The sequence below is a fragment of the Branchiostoma belcheri genome, unplaced genomic scaffold (assembly GCF_001625305.1).
Source record: "Branchiostoma belcheri isolate BF01 breed outbred unplaced genomic scaffold, Haploidv18h27 scaffold2, whole genome shotgun sequence".
Taxonomy (NCBI): Eukaryota; Metazoa; Chordata; class Leptocardii; order Amphioxiformes; family Branchiostomatidae; genus Branchiostoma; species Branchiostoma belcheri.
The window spans coordinates 9,668,893-9,680,052 of record NW_017803490.1 but is presented as its reverse complement, the minus strand read 5'-3'; the positions used below and the strand labels follow the sequence as shown (position 1 = coordinate 9,680,052).

The following is an 11,160-nucleotide window of genomic DNA, read 5'->3' as shown; positions in this document are numbered from 1 at the left end:
CTGCTGTTTTGGTTATGTAAAAAATCAGGTGTATGTTTGTGTATTTACGTAAATATTCTTAGTATCATTTCATTGACCCTCCCTAGAATGGTACACTTAATAAAACAAGCGAAAACAAAGGCAATGTTTGAAAGAAAGGACAGCATATTTTGACCAGGGATTCTGGAACACAAAAATAATCGTATTGAGAAGTTGGAAGTTAGGAGAGAAAAACCCTTGCGAAGCCAAGCCCCCCTCCCCCCATCTTCAGTTCACCCGTACTTCTGTGTAATTATACTGAAGGAGTTTTGGAGGGATAAGGCACTCAAGGGTGGGTTTCCTTAAAGACAGAAGCGATCGCTTAGAAAACCTCCTTAAAGTCAGATCCATCACAGTCTTAAGGAGCCTAGATCCTGATAAACGACTTGAAGTTCCTCGGAAGACACTGAGTCGATCTTGAACTGCTGTTTTACAGGCCTATGCCAGGCAGTGTTCAGGGCTCCAAATTCATGTTGGGGAATAGATGCACTGGTGCACCCAACCTAAAAAATTAGGTGCACAAAAAACTTTTTGGGTGCACCATATAAGATCTTACTGCTCCTCTTCAAAGATTGAATCTGAAATAGGAGCTTACTTTAAAATATTAAACAAGTACTACAACAAAGATTTTGGTATTTTTTTGACAATTAGATGCCAAGAATATCCTGTATGCTATACATTTGAAATATACAAAAATGCCTTCAAAAATATTTGGGTGCACCAGTGCACCCACAGATAAAAAGTTGGGTGCACAGCTCCAAATTTGGGTGCACTTTGAAATATACAAAAATGCCTTCAAAAATATTTGGGTGCACCAGTGCACCCACAGATAAAAAGTTGGGTGCACAGCTCCAAATTTGGGTGCACTAAAGTGCACATGCACCCAGTATTTCAAGCCCTGTTGTTAGAAATAGCCTTCTGCAGTCTGCATTTTGCAGACACATTTTCAATGTTGCATATTAAGAAAAGTAAGCAACCTGCAATTTTGCAGACTGGAAAAAATCAGGCGAGGGGTGTCAGCATAATACTGTTTCATTTAGAGCTTTTGTGTTTACTACTGACTCTATGATATGCTAGTAATTTCAGAGTACTGGCCTATCCTAGAGTTCAGGGCTATAGGGACCCTTTTAGGAAATGAAGTACAGGATTTTATTCAACTCAAAATATGTTTGGTGTCAAATTCACTTAATGCAAAGTGAATAGATCTCATGATTATTCAGTATGGTTTTAAATTTTGAGATTGCTCCATTATTTTGTTTCGTTAAAAATAAAATATTTTTATGATTTCATTTCATTTTTATTTATTTATACAGAGTTAGCATGTCGCCACATTGGCGCTTTTCAAAGCTCCCTGTGACATACATAATGTAATAAAAGGAAAAGTATAAACTAACTTAAGTACAATGAAAGGGTAGTTATGATAAAAGAAATTGAACAGACTAACAGACTAATAAAGTACAGAAAACAAATTAAATAAATATGACAAATGATGAAAATAATGATAATGGAACTCTACTTGATTCTACAGAAGTTTGAAATCGTCCCTGATTTCGGTGTGTGACTTTCAGTTTTATATCATGACAGTCTTAGTTTGACCTTCAAAGGCACACTTTTATCCTTCAAGACGGCATCCCAAGGTCATCTGCATCCTTCTGAGAATCCTTGAGAATTGATCTTGTAAGAATCTATATGCCATTTGCGCAGGATGGAGGTTTGCCACCTTCGCTTATGTCCGACTATAGGACCTGCCAAATTACTAGCTAAAGTCTGACCAGGGATGGGCCAGTAACGCTCGGGGAGGCAGGATGGAGGTTTGCCACCTTCGCTTATGTCCGACTACAGGACCTGCCAAATTACAAACTAAGGTCTGACCAGGGACAGGCCAGTAACGCTCAGGGGGAGGGATGGAGCTGTACAGACTTACCAGGGACAGGTCAGTAACGCTCAGGGGGAGGGAGGATGGGGGTTTGCCACCATCGCTTATGTCCGACTATAGGACCTGCTAAATTACAAGCTAAGGTCTGACCAGGGATGGGCCAGTAACGCTCAGGGGGAGGGATGGAGTTGTCAAGTCTTACCAGGGACTTGTCAGTAATGCTCAGGGGGAAGGAGGAGGAATATGGAACAACCAGGGACAAGCCAGTAATGCTTAGGGAGGGGTTTTGACCAAACAGGGACAAGCCAATAATGCTAAGGGGGAGTGAGAAAGGTCTGTACCAACCAGGGACAAGCCAGTGATGTTTAGGGAGGGGTTTTGACCAAACAGGGACAAGCCAGTGATGCTTGGGGGAGGGACGGAGGGGTATAGACTTACAGGGACAAGCCAGTAATACTTAAGGAGGGAGCAGGATATGAACAACCCAGGGGCAAGCCAGTAAGTCCTGTGGGAGGGCGTGTTAAGTTCCCAGGGACAGACCAGTAATGATTCAGGGGTGGCCCTCCTGTCCATACAGATATAATCCCTTGTGCGTGACCACTGATCCCTTCTCTCTGTGGTTACTTAATGTCAGAATAAACCGCAGACGACGTAAGATTTAAACCTCGAGGCAAAACTTTCCACCCAGACAAACATTTTCTCACAGAAGGGGCCACAGAAAGTGGGAAACTCCCTCCACAGGCTCCTGTTCCTTCTGTATGCTTGGAACAGACCAGAGCGAATCTGATTGTGTGACAGGCTGCAGATGTCCTACTGAGGGAAGACTGCAGTGTGTATCTATAGATGTCTGTTAGCTTGACAAATAGAAGTAAATCTATAATTTTTATTAATAATTCTTCCCTAAACACCCCCCCCCCACACACACAGTAAGTTTGAGACTTCGCGACTTCGTTTGAGCTCTGACGACTGACTTAACAGCAGCGTTTATCTTACATCACGTTAAACACCCTCCATTTGGCAATCGTGCTGACTGCCCATTATACAGCACAGATTAACTCGCAAAGTAAAGCGCTCAAGGGCACTGATAGGAATCCTCCTCACTTGCTTTTAAGTTCTAAGTAAGTCAGGGAAACAACAAGACAGGCTTGTACGACGTTTGCACACTTAACAAAGCCCAAATTCTGGATAGGAGGGAGTTTATAGTATTAATATCAGATAAATTCCTCAAGCATAGTCAACATTAACTCGCTAAGTAAAACGCTCAAGGGCTCTGATAGGAATCCTCCTCAGTTGCTTTAAAGTTCTGACTAAGTCAGGGAAACAACAAGACAGGACTGTACGACGTTTGGACATTTGTGTAACATCACAGAGCCCAAATTTGTTTGAAAGTTGCTCAATTTGACAATTTGTCACAGTTGTGTAAGAAAGGTCATGCTTAGTTAGCAGAAGAAGTGGAGGGTAATTAAAAGCGGCCGAGGTTTTCCCAGCATTTGGGGCGACAATAGCTACTGATGAGGCACAGCTGCCAACTGTAACCCCAGCCTAAAACAGCATCACAATAACCATGAAAATACACCCACCTGACAGAACACACCTGTCTGACTAAGCACACCTGTCCTGCAGCACACACCTGGTGCAAGGTATATAAAACACCTGGTGCAGGTATATAAAACACCTGGTGCAGGTATATAAAACACCTGGTGCAGGTATATAAAACACCTGGTGCAGGTATTGCACAGCTTGTTACTTAAGTGAGGTGTGGTCTGGTTTGGTTTCAGTGTGTTGGTTTTCTTGCTGAACAGGGTTCTAAAACATTAGGTAAGTTAAGTATACTCTGTAAATGCACTAATACAGGTATATATAACACCTGGTGCAAGTGTATATCACACACCTTCTACAGGTATATCACAGCTTGTGAGTGAATTGAGGTGTGGTTTGGTTTGGTTTCCAGTGTGTTGGTTTTCTTTTCTCACTGAATGGGGTACTAAAACATTTGCTTTAAGGATATCTGTATCGATATAGCCAGTATAACCACCCTTAGGTGCAACACACCATATAAACTGTAAATACACAATGCTTTGTGGTGTTATTTTGAGGTTTCCACTGTGTTCTGTTTTACAGAAGAGATACAAAACACATGTTCGCAGTGTTGCAATGTGAAAATCTTGAAAATAAAACCACTGCAAATGTTCCACGGTTTACAGTAGCTAGGTGATTAATCTGACAGGTATAGAGTTATGCCAGGGAAGGGGGGAGGGGGGCGCCTTGGAACAACTTGGCTGATGTTTCCTGTCTGACCTTGCTTTAGAGGTCACCCTGGCAGCGTTTTGTTCAGGTTCAAGTTTAGCACAAGGCATTAAATCACGTCGTGGGGGGGGGGGGGCGGATGTAAGTAGTAACACTCGCCAACCCGAGGCGCCGGATCTGACCTTGAGGTGCCAGGATTGACCTTGGGGAAATTGACTTCCTTGTGAACATCCAGCGAGCGACGGCGGCACAATTTGTCGGCGGAAGGTCGCAACCTTGGCACAGGTGAACGCTCCGCAGGTTGACCCCGGATTAGGCGCCATTTAGTTGTGCGCTCGGCGGAGAGTTTCTCTCGTTTGTCAAGGGGCTTGGACTGTCTACGGGTGCATGGATACAGCTTGGGATACACCGTTAGGATGCAGAGGTTGTCTTTTGCACAACCAGTATTGTCTCTTACTAGTCTTAGTCCTAGTAGGAAAAAAAATGTTGTTTCCTGTTTCCCAACTGACCCTAGAAAAAAGTGCCTTTTTTTCAGGACTGAAACAGGAAACAGAACTTTTATTTCTTCCTAGGCCTCACCTTGATTACATTTCAGTGTCTATCAGACACCTTCCTCAGAGCTTCTGACTGCCTACGGGTATGGATGAGGTTTTGTGTGATGTAGGATCTGTCTAGGTGAGAAGAGAGTTACCCTGCCACTGGGAACCCTTCTTCAGTTCTTGGCAAAGTTTAAGGTGTTGGTCTGGGTGAGGAAGTTGAAGTTGTGGTTCTGGGTGGGATAAGGTTTGGTGTGTTTTAGGATCTATCCTGAGTGAGAAAAGGGTTACCCTGTCAGTGGAACCTTTCTGTGCAAGGTTTATGGTGTTGGTCTAGGTGCAAAAGACTTCCAAGTTCAAGGTCTGAGTGTCCAACTTCCAAATACTCAACTTTCTTCCCTGGCTTTACTGGAAGTTTGGATTTACTGGAAGTTGGACCATGTAAGACCAAGAGAGCAGCATGTTCAGGTGAAACGGTGGAAGAGTTTTGAGTAAAACGGTTTGTTTTGTGAGTTCCTGGCTGGAATTTGGGATTTACTGGAAGTTTGTACATTGTGTTTACTGGAAGTTGGACCATATAAGGCCACAAGTGCAGCGTGTTCAGGTGAAACAGTGGAAGAGTTTTGAGTAAAACGGTTTGTTTTGTGACTTCCTGGCTGGAATTTGGGATTTACTGGAAGTTTGTACATTGTGTTTACTGGAAGTTGGACCATATAAGGCCACAAGTGCAGCGTGTTCAGGTGAAACTGTGGAAGAGTTTTGAGTAAAACGTTGTGTTTTGTGAGTTCCTGGCTGCCCGGGATTGTTGATTGATCGCCGAGTGCCAAATATCCCGGCCCAACACCACTCGATTAACCAGCCGGCATCTCACCTGCCAGAAAACGCTGCCAAGATAAATCTTACTTGTCAAAAACTTCCCAGCAAACGCTTTCTTGTACTAGGGAAGGTTTTAAACTTTTGTGTGAAAAATGGAGCGAAAACAAAAAATGGGAGTGAGAACTTGGCAGCAAAGGCTTTCTTCAACTGGGGAAGGTTTTTAACTTTTTGGTGAAAAATGGAGCAGTAAAAACTTTGCACCAAAGAAAGGCTTTACATCATCTGGGGTGAAACATAATAGTTTTGGTAAAAAGATTTTTTTTTTATAGAGGAAGTAGCGTCCGAACACCTGGTCTTGAGTTTGATGCTGAAGTGTGGAGGATCCTGTTTTGTGTGGCCTAAAGCAACATAAAGTTGCTCCCAAAGTTTGTGTCAGTGTAGTTAGAAATACAAGAACGAAGTTCACTCTCACTCAAAAGTTGTAAGAAAACTTGTGATGTGAAAGTGACAAGACAAGAATGTAAGGAGGATTCTGTTCTGCATGGCCCGAAAGTAAAAGTTGCTGTAAAAGTTTGTGTCAGTGCAGAAGTATAAGAACTCTCTTGCTTTAAAGTTTAAGAAAACTGAAATGTGAAAGTGACAAGACAAGAATGTAAGGAGACTGCAAAGTGAAATTACGAAGACTGTGAAGTGAAAGTGGCTGTTACTCTGTAAATTCCTTGGCCACCCTTCCCTGTCATTCCCCACACCTAAGAGATAATGCTGGTCCTTGCGAATTTGAAAGGGCCCCAGAAATTCTGACTTCTGTCCAACAACCCAAAGTAAAAAGTCCCCAGAACTACTCCTAAATAAAACTACCCTGGAGAAAGAAGCTTTTTGAACTTTCGTGCGGACAATTACGGGAGCTTTAGTCAGAAGTTTGCAGGCGAGGCTTCCAATCTGCAGCCCTGCAATCTTGGAGGGACTTAGCTAATGCAGAGTGAAGGGGTTATATAACTATATAACAGGGCTGGTGGTACATGTATAGAGAGAGACATGAGGTCATTAAGGTATGGGGGGAAAAATGTTGTTTCCTGTTTCCCAACCGACCCTAGAAAAAACTGCCGACCCTAACCCGTTTTTGTGTGGATCCCTGCAAGAGACATAAATTTTTCGAGCTGATCAACCTTTTCAACCTCCATGATCTGACACCTGATTGAAGAAACATTGAAAATGAAAGTGTCTTCATGCAAGGCCAAAGTCTTGAGAAAATAAAGAAAAGATAATCCCTACGTACCAAACCTAATTTTTTTCAGGACTGAAACAGGAAACATGACATTTTTTTCCTAGGCCTAATAGCATCACAAAGCCAGACTGCCAACTCCATTCACAACTACAAATTCTGACCTGGACACAGACTACATCTATTTTATTCTAACAACTAGGAAACTTGTGGTTTTGAGTCAGACATGAGGGCAGTAATAGTTGTACACAGGCAGACTGCTGAACTCCATTCACGACTCCAGATTCCTGACCTGGACACAAACTACATTTATTTTAACAACTAGTTTCGGGTCTGACCTCTCACCCTCTGGGTTCCCAGGGAGGAGGTTGGCTATTAACTCTGGAGCAGAGCAAATAAATAAAGCTGTTAGGCAGGCAGGGGAAAACCATTGTTGGTGGGGGGAGGGGTTGGGCTGCAGGCAGGGGAGAACCATTGTTGGTGGGGGGAGGGGTTGGGCTACAGGCAAGGGAAAACCAGTATTGGTGGGGGAGGGGTTAAGCTGCAGGAGGGGGAAAACCATTGTTGGTGGGGGTAGGCGTGAGAGGCAGGGGAGAGCCATTGTCGCAGAGGAGGGGGTCTGGCATAGGCAGGGGGAACCACTGTTGGTGGGGAGGGTTGGGCTCGGAGCAGGGGGGAACCCTTGATTTGAGAGGGACCACTTGTTCAGGCAGGAGTGGGAAGGTTGTGATCGTTTTTATTTGGAGCCCTGTTGACTGATGCCCTACTGTGAACTAACTAGATTTTATGCTCCTGGTTTGCTGTCATTTCTGAACCAGGTTATTGCGTTGGCCTGGCCGATTTTGATGTTTGTAGGTTTTCTGAAAGGTACAGGACCAGGTGTATTGCCTTTGTGTGGCCGGGGCTGTTTGCAGGTTTTCTGACACTGGAAGCTATGGAACCAGGTTATTGCTTTGGCCTGGCCCTTGGATGTTTGTAGGTTGACATAGAGAGTTGGAAAGTAGCGAAGTGGGTCATGGTGTGTTAGTGAGTCAGGATTGCCTTTCATGGAGATGCCTGGTGGAGACAAGGCAGCGATGAATGTCTGGTATGTGGGGCTGACGACAGGCGGTTACGCAAGCACTGGAATAACCAGTCACTCACGCAATCATTCACTCACTCATTCACCCACATTCTCTCCCTCACTCAATCACTCATTCACTCACTCCAACCAGAGACAAGGCAGTGCTGAATGTCTGGTATGTGGGGCTGAGGACAGACGTTATGCAAGCAGGGACCTGGGGTGGAATAACCTGTCACTCAGGCAATCATTCACTCATTCACTCACTCGCTCACTCCTCAGTCACTCACTCACACACTCACTCACTCACACACTTACTCACTCACACACTCACTCACTCACTCACTCACTCACACACTCACTCACTCCTTGTGGACCACTTTGGTTACAGTATGATGATGCAGCTTAAAGAATCATTTGTTTGACAGAGAAATTCTTAATTTATAATATTAAACACCAAACTCTAGTTGCAAAGAGGACAGACATGTGAAGTGACTCAGAGTCTCCGAATGGAAAAGGAAGTTCCTGGCATTTTTCAGGGCAGAATTCCCTAAAAATCCGCCAAGTTTGGGTAGTAGTAAGTTCAGTCTGGGTTGTGAAGAAGGGAATTTTGTCTGCTCAGGCGAGGTGTAGCCGTCTGGAAGAAGTGTCGTTCTCTCGGCACGCACCACAGGCTGCCTCCTCACAACTCTGCAGGCACGAAAACCTGCCATGCATTTTTTATGAGGAAATCTCACAGTGGCTCTGGTGTATTCCAAGACTTCGTACTTTACAAGTCTCGTGTTTTTATTGGTGAATTTTGTACCGCATGTCTTATTAGCTCGGATTCTCTCTCTCTCTCCCTGTATCCGGTTTAACGTCTGTTGTTCCCCGTGTTCCGAGGGTTAGGCGTGCTTGCACACTGACGCTGAGGCTTGATGGTAGCTCGCCATTTGCCTCTGTACTGTGGTTCTTGTGCACAGCAAATGTCGATACCCCTGCGGGTTAGAGTCTCAGCAACTTCACCTTACTTAGGTTAAGAAATGATACAAAAACTACTGGCTGCAAAGTGTGACGCTTACTGCTATATTGACACTGTCTTGCAACGTGCACGAGTGATTCTTTATTCTTGATTTACATGCAGGGATTATTCTAGAAAAATTTAGCATGAGGGAGCAGATCGCAAGCATGGCAAGGAACGAAGCGACCGAGGGTGGATTTTTTAATAAGAGTAACACAGTTTGTAATGCTAGAATGCATTGTTGTAATGTTTTCACATCTCTACTGGAAATAGATAGGGTTCAATTTGAAAATTGATATGAGGGAGCTGGCTGGTTACATGAGGGAGCAGCTCCCTTATTCCCCTGTTTACAAAAACCCCTGACATGTATACAGTATTGTAAACAAGCATGACAGTAATTCAGCCTTGTGCATCACAGCAGCCTCCAGGCTTGCGTCAGTTATGTTGGAACAAATAAACTACGTTCGTACACTTCCTGTTTTACCGGAGCAAACATCAACTCAAACGAAAACCCGTCGTGAATTTTTCATGAGTGAATCCGTGTCTCCAGTCGTGTGTAGCAGACAGACTGGCAGAACTCGCTCAGGGTTCTCACCAGGAGTTTTTCACAGTGTAGGGATCACGTACAGAAGGGCAACTTTCTGTGGTGCAAGGTGGCGCATCGAGTCCCAAAAACATGACCACAGCAGGGGGTCTGATATTCTTCTCCTAAAGTTTCGTAACTCATAACCCTGAGACACAATTTCCTGATTTCGGGGGAAGGATTTTGTTTTCCCGTTATAGCTTCATTCCAAAGTTGTATTATTATTTTTTAAACATTTTACAAGCTTCTGCCCCCCCCCCCTCCCAAAAAAATACCCCCAGAAAGTATATGGGCTAAACCAAAGTGTAGGGGCCCAAATCACAGCATAGGGGTTCCAAATCACAGCATAGGGAGCCCCTGTGCTGAGACAGCCCGGTGAGAACGTTTGTCACTCCCCCCGCAGCAGGCAGTAGCCAGGGCTGCGTCTGTGCAGCAAGATTGGACCCGGACCCCAGCGGGTGTCTCATTGTGCAGCCCGAACCGCGAAAATTTGACAAACTCACGAAAACTTCCGCAAAGATGCAGGATCTGTCCCGTTCACGTGCCAGCAGTTTTAACATTGGCCAAGGTTTCTAGTCATGGTACAAAAACTGTGGGTGTTGAAAACCGTTTATATACAGTATAAGTTTGCTGCTGCTAGCTGCATCTACACTTGTAGGCTCAATATTTCAAGCAGTAGAAATTTTTTAAAAGTGGAAAGGTGACAACGTAACAGGGAAGGTTTCTGGTCATGGTACAAAAATTGCGGGTGTTGAAAGGCGTTTATACAGTCTAACGCTAACTGCTGCAGCTACATTATGTAGGCTTAACATTTTGAAGCAGTAAAAAATCAGTTTTGATCAGGTTTGATGATTAAAAAAAAAGCATTTACAAACAGTATTGAAAGCTTCGTAGATGCGTACTTGTTTGTTTGTTAAAAAATGATACAAAAACTACTGGCTGAAAAATGTTGATGCTTGCTGCTACATCTATACTGTCTTGCAACTTGCACGAGAGATTCTGATATTGATGTATTCTGCTGTAAACAAGCCTTGGAATATAATTCAGCCTTGTACATCACAGTTGCCTCCAGGCTTGTGTCAGTCACATTGGTACAAATAAACTACATTTGTACACTTCCTAGGGGGCCCACAAACCCTTTTCCGTAGAGCGTAATCGGCCATTTTAATTCTACATAGAGCGTACACGGACCGCTTTAATATTTTTGCGTAGAGCGTAATCGCTGATTTAATTCTACGTAATGCGTTGTAGCCACTTGGAATTTATCGTAAAGCGTAATGGAGAGGTTTCCGAATTCAGTGTAGAGTGTTGTCGGGACCCCCCTTGCAGGCCCTCTTCCTAGTTTACCGATGTATACAAGCGTCAATACATCAGTTGCCCAAAGGCTTGTGTCAGTCACTTCGATACAAATAAACTACATTTGTACACTTCATGTTTTACCAAAGTAAACATCAACCAACTCCTGCAGAAGTAAGATCACAGTAATCTGAAGTATCTGGCTCCAGGCTAATAATATATTACCTCATATCATACCCAGGAACCAGCAGATAGCAAACTCGTCAGGGGGTTCTAGTAATTAAGATCCAGCAAGGGACCATCCAGTAAGCATCTGGGGGTGTTGTGTAATTGAGATCCAGCAAGGGACCATCCACTAAGCGTTTGGGGGGCTGTTTGATTTGGATCCAGCTTAGGATCATCCACTAAGCATCTTGGGGGGTTGTTTGATTTGGATCCAGCAAGGGACCATCCAGTAAGCATCTAGGGGTTTGTGTAATGAAAATCCAGCTAGGGACAATCCAGTA

General features: G+C 44.0%; 1 protein-coding gene across 13 annotated transcripts in view; it reads left to right on the top strand.

Moving 5' to 3' along the window:
* LOC109468848 (RNA-binding protein Musashi homolog 2-like) overlaps positions 1-11,160 on the top strand; it is a 137,015-nt gene that overhangs the window by 101,543 nt on the left and 24,312 nt on the right. The window lies entirely within an intron of this gene.